The 14,850-nt window shown below is 44.4% G+C and overlaps 1 protein-coding gene across 4 annotated transcripts in view; it reads left to right on the top strand.

The window, feature by feature from the left end:
- The first annotated feature begins 4,869 nt into the window (after positions 1 to 4,869).
- The window catches only part of HRAS (HRas proto-oncogene, GTPase), a 154,873-nt gene continuing 144,892 nt past the window's right edge, over positions 4,870 to 14,850 (top strand). For 3 of the 4 annotated variants that reach the window (XR_003941949.1, XM_030201284.1, XM_030201283.1), the window contains exon 1: positions 4,974 to 5,108. The gene's annotated coding sequence lies outside the window, so the exon portion shown is untranslated. Of the gene's footprint in view, positions 4,914 to 4,973; positions 5,109 to 14,850 lie in introns of those variants that run through there. The other variant, XR_003941950.1, reaches the window with a different exon arrangement.

Here is a 14,850-nt window from a genome sequence, read left to right as displayed (position 1 = left end):
AGCTGGTAGAAACAGCAGTTATAAACTCTGTATTTTGTGCTAATTTTTCTACACTGTTCTATATAATATAGATACCAAAATTCAGTGAGAATACCCTGTTTCCTAATTGTTGTTGTAATCTGCCTTGGGAAGACAGTCTTATAAAGATGGAATATTGAAATTAAATGGAAGTAAAATTAATCTCTCCTTGGGGCATATGGAATCACGTCTTCACTTCATCTGATTTGTAGACATGTTAGATACCCAAATGGATTATTCTGTTTTGAGCATGTTTCAGGGACAAGTGGTGTTTTAAGTTAAAAATAAATATTTTGTTTCATGCAGATTTATTTTGTTTTAACATAACTAAATAGGCTAAAAGTACCTAATGTAGTCCATTGGTTTTCTTATATTTTGTTCTTGTGATACTTATACTGTGCCAAAACTGAAAATTCAGGTTGTTTTCTGGCGGTATATGAGGAATTGTGATATTGAATAAATAAGTATATGTTTTTGATCCTAGTCATTCATCCAAAAGTTGGATAATCCTGTCAAGAAAGCCAGTTAAATATTAGTGGAACATAGCCACAGAGGCATGATGGTATGGTCTCATTTTCAATATGGTAATACTAGAGCCCAGCTAAGAAACAGGTTGTTTTCAGTTAGTCTTCACTGGTCCAAGCTTGCTTTCCTTGGTCTGTCACCATCCATCTGGATAAGTAGTGCCTTAAAACATGGAGGATAAAGGTTTTTTGGTTTTTGTTTACATTTATATCCCACAGTATCCCAAGCAAACTCAGGTTCAATGTGGCTTACATTTGAAAATACAGTGAGACAGAATAATAGAATTCAGTTATATCATGGGATCAAGTAGATGGATGTGTCTGAAACATTTAACAAAGTTGAGATTTGCATACATACCCAACTGGGCATTTAAAAGTCTATCCTTTTAATGACGCCGTGTGTTCAGAAATCATAGTAAGTATAAACAGTTATTCAGAAATTATCTGATTCACTCACCAGAACAGACATCCATACACACATTATATACCACTACATTCCCCAAACAAAAGGAGCAAGTTCCCGCATGCCATGTCTTTTTCTTTTGATGTAGGCTAGAGAATGACACGGGGATGGGGGATAGAGCCCACGAGGACGGGGACAAAGTTTGTTCCTGTGTCGTTTTCTACTTTGAAGCCTGTTAATGCACTTAACTGTTATTTATGTTTGATGCAGAAAATGATATTTAGATTTTTTTGAAAAACAAACAAACATGCTGGCCACAACTAGCAAAACTTGCATGGGGAGATCCTGTACATCCTGCTACCAGCACATCTTCTAAGAAGACATCTTCTATTGCAGGAAGGACTGTGGAAGACATGAGAGCTAGACTGAATTCTGAGATCATTGATGATTTATTTTCATCCACAGATTTAAAAAATCATAGCAGTGCTACATAGGGCATACTTCTCCCCTCTAGGGCATACAGAACGGGTTGTATTTTGTACCTGTGGATATTTTAACAGGGTGGATTAGGATTCCTTGGGGTAGTAGAAATCAGCTATTCTTGGGGTTGGAAGGGTAGAGGGTGGTCGTGAGGAGGGTTTTTTTTTTAATCACTGCACACTGTTATTATTGTTTTCTATTTGTAATTTATACACAATAGTTGCACAGCATATTGTTCCTTTTTATACATTAATAAAAAGATTTAAATATAAAATCATAATTGTTTGAGGCTTCTGCAGATGAGGACAGAGCCCATGAGAATGGAGCGGGGATGGAGACAGAACCCATGAGGATGGGACGGGGACAACCTTTGTCCCCATGTCATTGTCTAATATAGGCACAGGAAAGAAAAAAAAATATGTTAAATGTTCCCATGTTTCAACCCAATTCATGTTTTTTTAGAAAGTTGTACTTGTAAATAGTAAGTCTGATTTTTAATCACCTGATTCTCATAACATGATGTCTGTTTTGGTGGCTCTTTACTAGGTGAAAACTTCTCTGCAGGAATACAGGGAGTTCCTATAACCAGCCCCATCACTTGGCACACTGATTTTACAATTTACAACCAATTACAAGTCTAACTGATCGGAAAAAAGCAAATGTTGGTAGATGGGCACTATATCTAAGTGAAACATCAAAGCATTTCAGTGACAGTCTAACAGGATGGGGGTGGATAGATGAGGGAGAGGGAGTGACATCCTTATTGGTACTAGCATTTTTCATATGGTGTCTATGTAAATTAAATCTCTTCTTTAGCATCTGACTTGTTTCCCTGTGGGACAGCACTTTACAAAACCAGAACACTGTACCAGTGATTTCATGGTAAGAATCCTGAAAGGGAACTTGAAAACAATACAGGAATGTAAGACCTTTGAAGTCAGAATAGTAACATAGTAGATGACGGCAGAAAAAGACCTGCACGGTCCATCCAGTCTGCCCAACAAGATAAACTAATATGTTCTAATTTTTGTGTATACCTTACCTTGATTTGTATCTGTCATTTTCAGAGCACAAACCATATAAGTCTGCCCAGCACTATCCCTGCCTCCCAACCTCTGGCTCTGGCACAGACCATATAAGTCTGCCCAGCACTATCCCTGCATCCCAACCACCAGCCCCGCCTCCCACCACCGGCTCTGCCACCCAATCTCAGCTAAGCTTCTGATGATCCATTCCCTCAGAACAGGATTCTTTTATGTTTATCCCATGCATGTTTGAATTCCGTTAATGTTTTCCTCTCCACCACCTCCCGTGGGAGAGCATTCCAAGCATCCACCACTCTCTCTGTGAAAAAATACTTCCTGAGAATGATTAAATATTTTGACATCCACCAGACAGGACAACAAAGATCTGGGGTTTCTTGCTGATTATAAACCATAAAATTGTTCTGCTTTGTTACCCTCCTATCTCCATGCATATGTCCTTGTCTCTCACCTATCCACCCCCATCCTGTTAGACTGTCACTGAAATGCTTTGATGTCTCACTTATGTATACTGTCATCTACCAACATTTGCTTATTTCCGATCTGACGAAGAAGGGCAACCTTTGAAAGCTAATCAAGAAATATATTAAGATATGTCCAGTGGTGTGCTGGAGCCGGCTCGCAAGAGCCGTTTGTTAAATTTACTGGCATCTTGCGAGCCGGTTGTTGGCCCGTGCGAGCCGGCTCGCCTCTGCTCCCCCGCCCCGCTAATCTATCTTCCGTCTGCCCTCTGCTCCCCGATAGTAGCCCTGCTGGTTTCCTTTCTGCGCTGCCGCCGCCACCGCCCTGCCTTTAAAAATTGTATTTTCCCTCGAGGTGCGCCAGCGTTGAAGCGAAGGCAGCAGGCTCAGCTCGGTTCCTGCCTTCGTTCCGTTCCTTCACATCATGGCTCCGCCCTTGCGTAAACAGGAAATACGTCAGGCAAGGGCGGAGCCATGATGTGAAGGAACGGAACAAAATCAGGAACCGAGCTGAGCCTGCTGCCTTCGCTTCAACGCTGGCGCGCCTCGAGCGAAAATAAAATTTTTAAAGGCAGGCCGGTGGTGGCAGCACAGAAAGGAAACCAGCAGGGCTACTATCGGGGAGCAGAGGGCAGACGGAAGATGGACGACCAGGGGCGCGGAGAGGGCTGTAAGATGGCGGAGAGGAGGACAGGGGCGGGAGACGAGGGTTGCTGGACATGGGTGGGTGGATGGAGGGCAGGGGAAGGGAGGGTTGCTGGACATGGGTGGGTGGATGCAGGGCAGGGGGGAAAGGAGGGTCGCTGGACATGGGTGGATGGAGGGGAGAGGAGGATTGCTGGACATGGGTGGATGGAGGGCAGGGGGAGAGGAGGGTCGCTGGACATGGGTAGATGGCGGGGAGAGGAGGGTTGCGGGACATGGGTGGATGGAGGGCAGGGGGGAGAGGAGGATCGCTGGACATTGGTGGATGGAGGGGAGAGGAGGGTTGCTGCTGGACATGGGTGCATGGAGGGCAGGGGAGAGAAGGGTTGCTGCTGGACATGGGTGCATGGAGGGCAGGGGGAGAGGAGGGTTGCTGGACATGGATGGAGGGGAGGGAAGAGTGAAGGAGATGAGAAGAGGGAAAAGGAAGAGAGGAGAAAAACTGCACATGGATGAAGAAAATAGGCAGAAGCTGAGGACCAGAAATGAAGAAGAAAGGAGGAAAGGAAAGAAATAAATGGAAAGGAAGCCCTGGAAATGGAGTTAAGAGGACAGATAGCAGCAGAATCGGACACTGGGCTGGCATGATCAGAAAAATAAAGTCACCAGACAACAAAGGTAGAAAAAATCATTTTATTTTCATAGTGTTTGGAATATGTCCACTTTGAGAATCAGGTGCTCAACATTAAAAGTTTATTTTTATTTACTTATTTATGGCATTTTATCCCACATTAAACATGAACTAGATTGCCCCCCCCCCCCCCCCCCGCAGGCTCTCTCCCCGGCTATAACCAGCTCTGCAATTTGGGGGGGGGGGGAGCAGAGGTGGACCGGGGAGCGAGCCTGTTAAACATTTACCAGCACACCACTGGTTATGTCCAATAAAATAGGTATCTTATTTTCTTTTCCATGTTTTATTTATATTGATTACCTTTAAAAGTGGACTAATACGGCTACCCCATCTCTCTACTTAACCAATGAAACCAATACGTCCTCTGCGTACATTGATGCTACACAAGTAGTCAGCATGATTGAAAATAAAAGTGAGAGCAAATAAAAATGCGCTACCAACAATAAAGAACGACAACGGGGATAGGGCAGCTCCTAGGTTTGCTTGCATTGTGTTGGGTGAACGGGAATGACGGCTGCGCTGAGGAAAGGAAAAGATATAAAACTAATTGGCTTCAGCTTTTTGACGTCATGCCCACTCTTGTAAATCTAACCTCCTTAGCTGTGTGGCTATGAGATTTGAAAGTCCGGGGAAGAAGTACCGTTATAGGTGAGTAATTCTCATTCATTTCATCCGGCGTCCTGCCCACTCTCCCCTCTGACAGCTCTTCCTGTTTCCGGCAGGGCGGAACACGGTAGAGGGGGGTGGTGGGTGGGACGCTGGAGAGGGAAAGCTCCGGAGCCGGTCCCAGACACCCCGCATGAATTACTGCCATAGCCGGCGACCTCAAAGGCAGGTCTGAAGGTAGGATGGCGCGGGGAGCTTGAGAATAAGGGTGAGATGGGGGAGGTCGGGTCTTTGGTTCCCTGTGAAGAGGGTAGTCAAATGCAGGTGACTTGGTATTTCTGCTCTGTGTGAAAATCCCGATATCATGAAGTAGCAATCCACTTGTTATTACAGCAGTATATGAGTTAGACAGTGATAAGTATTATATGTTGGTACACGTTCAGTTAATACGAGGCTGTGCGTGCATGGGCAGGGAGAGGGAAGATGGGAGTGTTTTTTCCTTTGGGCGCAGAAGTAAGAGGGGGAGGGGGCTTTCTATAGGGAAGAGAGGGTGACGTTCTGGCCGGCAAGGCAGAGCTGCAGTACCAATAGCAGCACTTATGCACCTCTTGGTTGGCGTATCGTAGCTTATCTTTTTGTGGTGTTCTTCCTATATAGACTGTCATCTACACCCCAGAAAAATATCTGTTTAGGAAAGAATGGGATAGAAACTTTCCATCTTTAAGATCCTCTAACAGTTCTTGTTCACAGAAACACTCGCAAGAATAGATGTAATGCAGAATTAGGATGCTTTCCTTTACTACTTTCTATGCTAAAACAGTAGACATAATAGCATCACCTCCACTACCAGGCACTCTGGAATGTAATACAATAGAAATAAAACATGGAAAAGAAAATGATACCTTTTTTTATTGGACATAACAATACATTTTTTGATTAGCTTTTGAAGGTAGCCCTTATGGAATGTAATAAAAACTCCAGTGGAAAATACATTCGGCACCTATGTATCAAACTTACCATAACAAAATGGTTAGTGTAGCGGTTTGTGGACCTGGAGAACCAGGTTCAATTCTCTCTGCAGCTCCATGTAACCCTGAGGAAGTCACCTAGCCCTCCACTGCCCTAGGTATAATATCAGGCTCATTTTCGAAAGAGGACACCCATCTTTCGACACAAATCTGAAGATGGACGTCCACACAGGGTCGCCCAAATCGGTATAATCGAAAGCCAATTTTGGGCATCCCCAACTGCTTTCCGCTTTCCGTCGCGGGGATGACCAAAGTTCACGGGGGCGGGAGACTGACTAAGATGTCGTCGAGAGAAATCTCATATTGCTGAGCTCTGGGGAGTTCCCTTTTTTCTTATTAACGGATTTCTTTAAATAAGCTGAAGAGGAAAATTAGAGGAGGTTTCTCCTCAGCCTCTACTGACCCTACTCTGCGACAGGTACCGATTACAGCATTTGCGACGCCGATTACAAGGGGCGCTCCAGCGGCCGGTGCATAGAGGAGTCCCGGCCAGGAAAGTGAATTATCACTTAGCCCTCGAAGTCCAACGCGACAGGTTTCAGAGGCAGAGAGCAGGCTAGGAGAACAACTCGCCAAACCGTCGGAAGTAGTGGCGGAGAGTTGAGCTGAGGAGAAGCTCTCCCGAGCCAAGGCACTGCCTCTAATGGGAGATAGTCCCAAAAATTTTAACCTCTCGCTTACCTCTAAAGAAGTTGGGCTTAGAGAGATCGTCTCAGAGGGAAATTCTGCTGTGATGCCGGATGAGGAAGCGCGGCCTATTCCTGAGACAGCCTGAACTTGAGACTTTTAAATTTTCTTTCTATAAAATATACCCCAACAAGAGAAATATTTCAGAACTTTTTAAAAGAAGTTCTCCATTACTCTGAAAATGCATTTCCTCCACTACAGAAGCTTTACTATTTGCCTACTCGAGAAATCAGATCATCAGTCCAATTGCCATTAAATGGTTCCTCTGAAAGTTTAGATGTATCTGCTCTTCTTGAGAATTCATAAGAAGTAGTAGACTTTAGGTCTACCTTATTGGTTTCATTTGTTTTCCTTCAAGAGGCAGTAATAAGACTTTATTTAAGACAATCAACTCCACTCCTTTTTATGGAAGAAAAGATCCATACATTTCCGGATGTAACTAGAGTAAATGTGTGATTCAATTAGAGAATATGACATATTCTCTAATTGAATATTAGAGGTGGTGGAGAGGAAAACAGTAACGGAATTCAAACATGCGTGGGATAAACATAAAGGAATCCTGCTCAGAAGGAAGGGATCCCCAGAAGCTTAGCCGCTGGTGGGAGGCAGGGCTGGTGGTTGGGAGGTGGGGATAGTGCTGGGCAGATTTATACGGTCTGTGCCAGAGCCGGCGGTGGGAGGCGGGGCGGGTGGTTGGGGGGCAGGGATAGTGCTGGGCAGACTTATAAGGTCTGTGCCCTGAAAGACAGGTACAAATCAAGTTAAGGTATACACAAAAAATGGCACATGTGAGTTTATCTTGTTGGGCAGACTGGATGGATCGTGCAGGTCTTTTTCTGCCGTCATCTACTGTTACTATGTTACTATATCATTTCTTTGAGCCATCTCAACTTCGAACATTTATTGATGCAAGAATCCCTAAATACAGAGATTCCATTGGATATTAAAAGTAGGTGTAATCGTATTTTCTAAAACGCTATCCTTTTTGATGTAATTTTGTTTCTTTTATTTAGTATCCTTATAAGAAATTGTGTATCAGTCTCCTTCTCCTTGTGGACTACAGCATAAGAATGAAAAAGTTGATTAGGGAAAATTATTTCCCTTAGTATATTGTTTCTTTGAAATATGGCCTATTTCTTGACAAAAGTTTGCTTTGGAATTGTATATAAAAATTATTTATAAAGAATTAAAAAAAAGTTCACGTGGATGTGTCGGAGGTGTAGCGAAGGCAGGACTTGGGCGTGCCAAACACATGGGCGTCCTCGACCCATAATGGGGAAAAAAAGGGCGTCTCTGATGAGCACTTGGTTGACTTTACTTGGTCCTGTTTTTTTTTACGACCAAGGCACAAAAAGGTGCCCGAACTGACCAGATGACCACTGGAGAGAATCGGGGATCCCCTCCCACCCTCCAAAATCATCTTTAAACATATTTTGTGCCAGCCTCAAATGTCATACTTGGGTCCATCACAGCAGAATGCAGGTCCCTTGAGCAGTTTTAGTGAGTGCAGTGCACTTCAGGCAGGCAGACCCAGGCCCATCCCCCCCACCTGTTACACTTGTGGTGGTAAATGTGAGCCCTCTGAAACCCACTGTACCCACATCTAGGTGCCCCCTTCACCCATAAGGGCTATGGTAGTGGTGTACAGTTATGGGTAGTGGGTTTTGGGGGGCTCAGCACCCAAGGTAAGGGAGCTATGTACCTGGGAGCAATTTGTGAAGTCCACTTCAGTGCCCCCTAGGGTGCCTGGTTGGTGTCCTGGCATGTCAGGGGGACCAGTGCACTACGAATGCTGGCTCCTCCCATGACCAAAGGGCTTGCATTTGGTCGTTTCTGAGATGGGCGTCCTTAGTTTTCATTATGCGCTGAAAATCAGAAACGACCTTCTAGGGATGACCATCTCGAAGGACGACCTAAATGTCAAGATTTGGGCGTCCCCGACCATATTATCGAAACAAAAGATGGACGTCCATCTTGTTTTGATAATACGGGTTTCCCCGCCCCTCCATCGGGAGGTTTTGCGAGGATGTCCTCTGCAAAACTTGGGTGTCCCTTTCGATCATGCCCCTCCACATAACTTAGATTGTGAGCCCATTAGGGACATTGCAAAAGTACCTGTAATAGAAATTGTAAACTGCATAGTCACCTTAGGGATCACTTGTGGTATATCTGGGTTTTGTGGCCCTCCCTGTTCTGGTTCTTATGGGTTGGGAGTAGGGGGGGTGGAAGTTCATAGCACTAGCCAACTAGATGGCCCATCATCTAAGTTACTCTGTTACACTGACATGGAAACCCCATGAAGTTAGTCTGCGGGGTCCTTGAACTGAGCTGTGGCAAGCACTAGCGCTCGCTTACCACAGATTAGAATGGTTTACTGCTGGACACGTTCAGGTATCCTGTAGTAAGTGCCTAATCTGCATGTGCTATTTGCACGCTAAAATTATTTTTTTAGTTTTGCGTGTGGGTGGACTAGGCTTCTGCATTAATCAGTGCAGCTACATTACTGCGCTGATAACTGCAGGATTACTGCATTAGTTCTTACTGCCTACAAAATAGGTGTAAGTGCTAATGCAGTAATTTTTTTAAATGGCCACATGACAATAGTGCATGGCCATTAATGCAAAAATGGAAACTCTTCCCTTTTACTGCTGCAGTAAAGATGGCCGTAGCATGCAGGAAAATCCCATGTAAGGGCAAGCTAAGGCAACTTTATACTGCAGCTTAGTAAAAGGCCATGTACATGCAATGTAACACTGGAAAAATCAGCATAAAAGTGTATCTCTTATCTTTGTATTTTGCAAGTATAGGAGGAAATGCATTTCCCAAACCTGACAGAAAAAAAATGAAACTTTCTTACAATGGAATGCAAAGGAAAAGCTCTGTTTAATCTGGGGAAAAGGAGGAGAAAAAGCAGCTCTAGTAGCAAGTTATGCTGTATTCTGCCACTTGAAAAAAAAACTATAATATGATTTGCGACAACACTGAACATCATCAGAATCTTGGAATTTCCTTTCCTCTTGCCCTTTTTGTAGTTTGTATTTTTTAGGAATAATTTTATGTATATCTTTGTAACACCTATAAATATTCATATCATAAACGTTTTCTGAATCTAAGTATATGTTTATATAGATTTTTCCCTTTAGATTCTCAGCTCCCAAGATGTGTTAAGTTTATTTTTAAATTTGATGATTTGCTTCTGATAAAACATCTGGAAGGAAAATACAGTCATAAATCAATCATTATACAGAATAATCAGGCATAATAAGCCACTAGCTGTTGCCCTAAGTGCTTCCAGCCAGATAATGGAAGAGGTCCCATGACATGCATGCACTAAACTGCAAGGGGCTGCTGTCCAAGAGGAGTTTCCATCTACTAGTGGAGTGGAGGAGTAGTTAAATTGTTAGTGCAGTGAGCTGAGAACAGAACCAGGCTTATTTCCCACTGTGGCTCCTTGTGACTTTAGACAAGGCACTTATCCCTCCCCCCCTGTTTACTAAGCTGCACGGCAATCTCGACAGTGCACAGCAGCCGTTAACGCGGCTTAGTAAACAGGGGGTTAATCCTCTGTTGCTTTGGGTGCTTAAAAACAAAACCAAAAAAACCTTAGCTTGTGAGCCTACTAGGGACAGAGAAAGTACACTATATAATATGTAAACTGCTTTGGTTGTACCACAGAAAAGCTGTATATTCATGGGCCATACACATACTTCTCTACTCCTATCATTGCAATTTATTCTCATGATCTGTCTGGCGGTTTCACTCCTACAGCATATCCACTACAGTTATACACATTCTGGCTGATATTCAGTGCTATTTTCCTGGCCGGTTAAATAGCATTTAGCCAGCTACCTGCTTATATTCAGCTGGGCTCTTCCACTTGGAAAAGAGATGGCTGAGGGGAAATATCTACTATAATAAAACTCACCCTCAACGTTCTGAAGACAACGTTCTGAAGTCACTCAGTCACTCCCTGAAGGGTTCATGGATTCATGGTGGTGAAGCCACAACACTAACCATGACTCTCTGCCCCGCCCTCGCATGACGGACCAATCAGAAAAAACACCCTCAACATTCTGAAACACAAAGGACCATCACAACACCGTTCCCAGGCAACACTAGGCAACGTAAGACGGACCAATCAGAGGAAACTACGTGACAATAAGGGAGGAGCATTCCCCAGCATAATGGCTCATCTGTGCAGCACGGAGAGCACAGAACAGTGGCGTAGCTACGTGGGGCCTGAGGGGGCCTGGGCCCCCGTAGATTTCCGTGGGGACCCCCTCCCGGCGAACCCGCCACCGCCTACCTTCCGTTTTGCTGGCGGGGGACCCCACTCCCCGCCAGCCGACGTCTTCTCCCGTAAAACGCAGCAGCCGACACTGGCAGAGAAAAGTCTTCATCCTTGCATGCTGACGTCCTACACGTTGTACGTGCAGGATATCAGACTCAGAGAACAGAACAGACTATGTTTGGGATCGCTTGACATGGAGTCAGAGGAGCTGGAAAACAACGTGCCCGTCACCATCTGGGACATGGGCGAACAGGACAAGCTGCGGCCCAGCTGGAAGGATTACCCGCGACCCAGCCAGCAGCAAACAGCGACCAAGGACAGCACAGCACATCCCCCAACCCCCAAGCAAAAAAACAAAACAAAAAAAGACACACATCAACAACCTGCACACACACCGCACCCTCACACACTCACACACACAAAATAACTCTGTGACACATACACACACACACAAAAAAAAAGCCACATGCTAGCGCCCGTTTCATTGGTTTTGGAAACGGGCCTTTTTTACTAGTATATATATATTTTACTCTTTCAGAAAGTAGAAAAACTAGGGGACACTCAAAGAAGTTACATGGAAATACTTTTAAACAAATAGGAGGAAATATTTTTGTCACTCAACAAATAGTTAAGCTCTGCAACTCTTTGCCAGAGGATGTAGTAACAGCAGTTAGCATATCTGGATTTTTAAAAGGTTTGGACAAGTTCTTGGAGGAAAAGTCCATACTCTGCTATTGAGACAGACATGGGGAAGTCACTGTTTGCCCTGGGATTGGCAGCATGGAATGTTGCTACCGTTTGGGTTTCTGCCAGGGATTGTGACAGGATACTGGGCTGAATGGACCATTGGTCTGACCCAGTATGGATTCTATGTTCTTAAATACAGTTATCGCCACTGTATATTCGCAGTTAACACATAGCGGCTCACTGGCTGTATTGCACGATGTAGTCAGCTATCCACAAATGTTCAAGCGATGGCCGGCTAAGTTTAGTGGCCAAATCGGACTGCCAATAGCAGTCCTATCTTTGCTTGCTATAAACTTAACTGGCCAGTTCTGAATGTTTACTTAGCCGATTAAGTTTGAGCCAACAAAAAAAAATCCCTGGATATTCAATGCCGGTCTCCGGGATCAGCACTGATCATGGCACTTTAGCGGGCTGCCTCCTGCAGTCTGAATATCGGGCCCACTATTAATTCTTGGCTCCTCTTTCCAGCACACTGTGTATCGGCAGCAAGGGTATACAAGGTGAGACTGTTTGCTTTCTAATCTTTTTCTTTACTATTTTGTTGACTGGGGGAATTTGGGGAGGGAGGGTGGGCGAGGGGGGTTTGGTACTTTCACAGTTTTTGTTTTGATGGGTAGACACATCTTATCAATGGTGTTGCTATGTTCTTTTTGTTTATTTCCAAAACTTTGTTTAATAATAATAGGGTGGTGGGATGGGGCAGGGGGTGGTATGTATGTACAATATTGACGCACAGTTTCATACTTTGGCTGTTACTTTATTTATTCTAGACTTGGTCCTTAGTGGAGCGCATGATCTAGTGAGGGACGTTATGGTACTGGGGCCGCTTGATAACTGATCACAATATGATCAGTTTTGATATCACCCTTGAAGTAACTATACATAGGAAGTCAAATATGTTTAATAAAGGAGCCTATGATAGAATGAGAAGAACGGTAAAAAAAAAACTGAGGTGCAACTGAGAGGGTAAAAACTATACAACAGGCGTGGATGCTGTTCAAAAGTACCATCCTAGAGGCCCAGGCCAATCATATTCCGCCTATTACAAAAGAAAGACGGAAGTCCAAAAGACAGCTGGCATGGTTGAAAAGTGAGGTGAAGGAAGCTATTAGGGCTAAAAGAAATGCCCTCAGAAAATGGAAGAAGGAACCGTCTGAAAATAACAAGAAGCAACATAAGGAGCGTCAAAGCAAATGCAAGGAACAGATAAAGAAGGCCAAGAGGGATTACGAAAAAAAAGATAGCATTAGAGGCAAAAAAACATAGTAAAATTTTTTTCCCGCTATATTAAAAGCAGGAAGCTGGCAAGAGAATCGGTTGGGCCACTGGACGACCAAGGGGTAAAAGGGGCGATCAAGGATGACAAAGATGTAGCGGAGAGATTGAATGAATTCTTTGCTTCAGTCTTCATCGAGGAAGATTTGGGTGGGATACCGGTGTCGGAAATGGTATTTCAAGCGGATGAGTCAGAGAAACTTACTGAATTCACAGTAAACCTGGAGGACATAATGAGGCAGTTCAGCAAACTGAAGAGTAGCAAATCTCCTGGATCGGATGGTATACATCCTAGAGTTCTGATAGAACTCAAAAACGAGCTTGCGGAGCTTCTGTTAGTGATATGCAATCTGTCCTTAAAATCAGGCATGGTACCGGAAGATTGGAGGGTGGCCAATGTAACGCCGATTTTTAGAAAAGGTTCCAGGGGAGATCCGGGAAATTATAGACCGGTGAGTCTGACATCGGTGCTGTGGAAAATGGTAGAGGCTATTATTAAAAGCAAAATTACAGAGCACATCCAAGGACATGGATTACTGAGACCAAGTCAGCACGGCTTTAGTGTGGGGAAATCTTGCCTGACCAATTTACTTCAATTCTTTGAAGGAGTAAACAAACATGTGGACAAAGGGGAGCCGATTGATATTGTGTATCTGGATTTTCAAAAGGCGTTTGATAAGGTACCTCGTGAAAGGCTACAGAGGAAATTGGAGGGTCATGGGATAGGAGGAAATGTCCTATTGTGGATTAAAAACTGGTTGAAGGATAGGAAACAGAGAGTGGGGTTAAATGGGCAGTATTCACAATGGAGAAGGGTAGTTAGTGGGGTTCCTCAGGGGTCAGTGCTAGGACCATTGCTTTTTAATATATTTATAAATGATTTAGAGATGGGAGTAACCAGCGAGGTAATTAAATTTGCTGATGACACAAAGTTATTCAAAGTCGTTAACTCGTGAGAGGATTATGAAACATTACAGAAGGACCTTACGAGACTGGGAGACTGGGCGGCTAAATGGCAGATGACGTTTAATGTGAACAAGTGCAAGGTGATGTATGTGAGAAAAAGAACCCGAATTATAGCTACATCATGCAAGGTTCCACGTTAGGAGTTAACGGACCAAGAAAGGGATCTGGGTGTCATCATCGATAATACACTGAAACCTTCTGCTCAGTGTGCTGCTGCGGCTAGGAAAGCAAATAGAATGTTTGGTATTATTAGGAAAGGTATGGAGAACAGATGTGAGGATGTTATAATGCTGTTGTATCGCTCCATGGTGCGACCGCACCTTGAGTATTGTGTTTGATTTTGGTCGCCGCATCTCAAGAAAGATATAGTAGAACTGAAAAAGGTGCAGCGAAAGGCGACAAAAATGATAGCGGGGATGGGACGACTTCCCTATGAAGAAAGACTAAGGAGGCTAGGGCTTTTCAGCTTGGAGAAGAGACGGCTGAGGGGAGACATGATAGAGGTATATAAAATAATGAGTGGAGTGGAACAGGTGGATGTGAAGCATCTGTTCACGCGTTCCAAAAATACTAGGACTAGGGGGCATGCAATGAAACTGCAGTGTAGTAAAATTAAAACAAATAAGAGAAAAATTTTCTTCACCCAATGTGTAATTAAACTCTGGAATTCATTGCCGGAGAACGTAGTGAAGGCGGTTAGCTTGGCAGAGTTTAAAAGGCCTGGAACTGGAAGGGAAGGACAACGAACCTGGAACTGGGAGGGGGGACCCTGAAACTTGGAGGGAGGGGGGACCCTGAAACTTGGAGGGGGGACCCTGGAACTGGGAGGGACGGACGGAGGGAGCGACCCTGAAACTCGGAGGGAGGGAGAGAGCAACCCTGAAACTCGAAGGGAGGGACCCTGAAACTCGGAGGGAGGGGAGGACGACCCTGGAACTGGGAGGGAGGGGACGACCCTGGAACTCGGAGGGAGGGAGGGGGGGAT

This window comes from Microcaecilia unicolor, chromosome 4, assembly GCF_901765095.1.
Source record: "Microcaecilia unicolor chromosome 4, aMicUni1.1, whole genome shotgun sequence".
In the NCBI taxonomy this organism is placed as follows: Eukaryota; Metazoa; Chordata; class Amphibia; order Gymnophiona; family Siphonopidae; genus Microcaecilia; species Microcaecilia unicolor.
The sequence above is the reverse complement of the archived record's forward strand: the minus strand, read 5'-3'. Positions and strand labels throughout refer to the sequence as shown.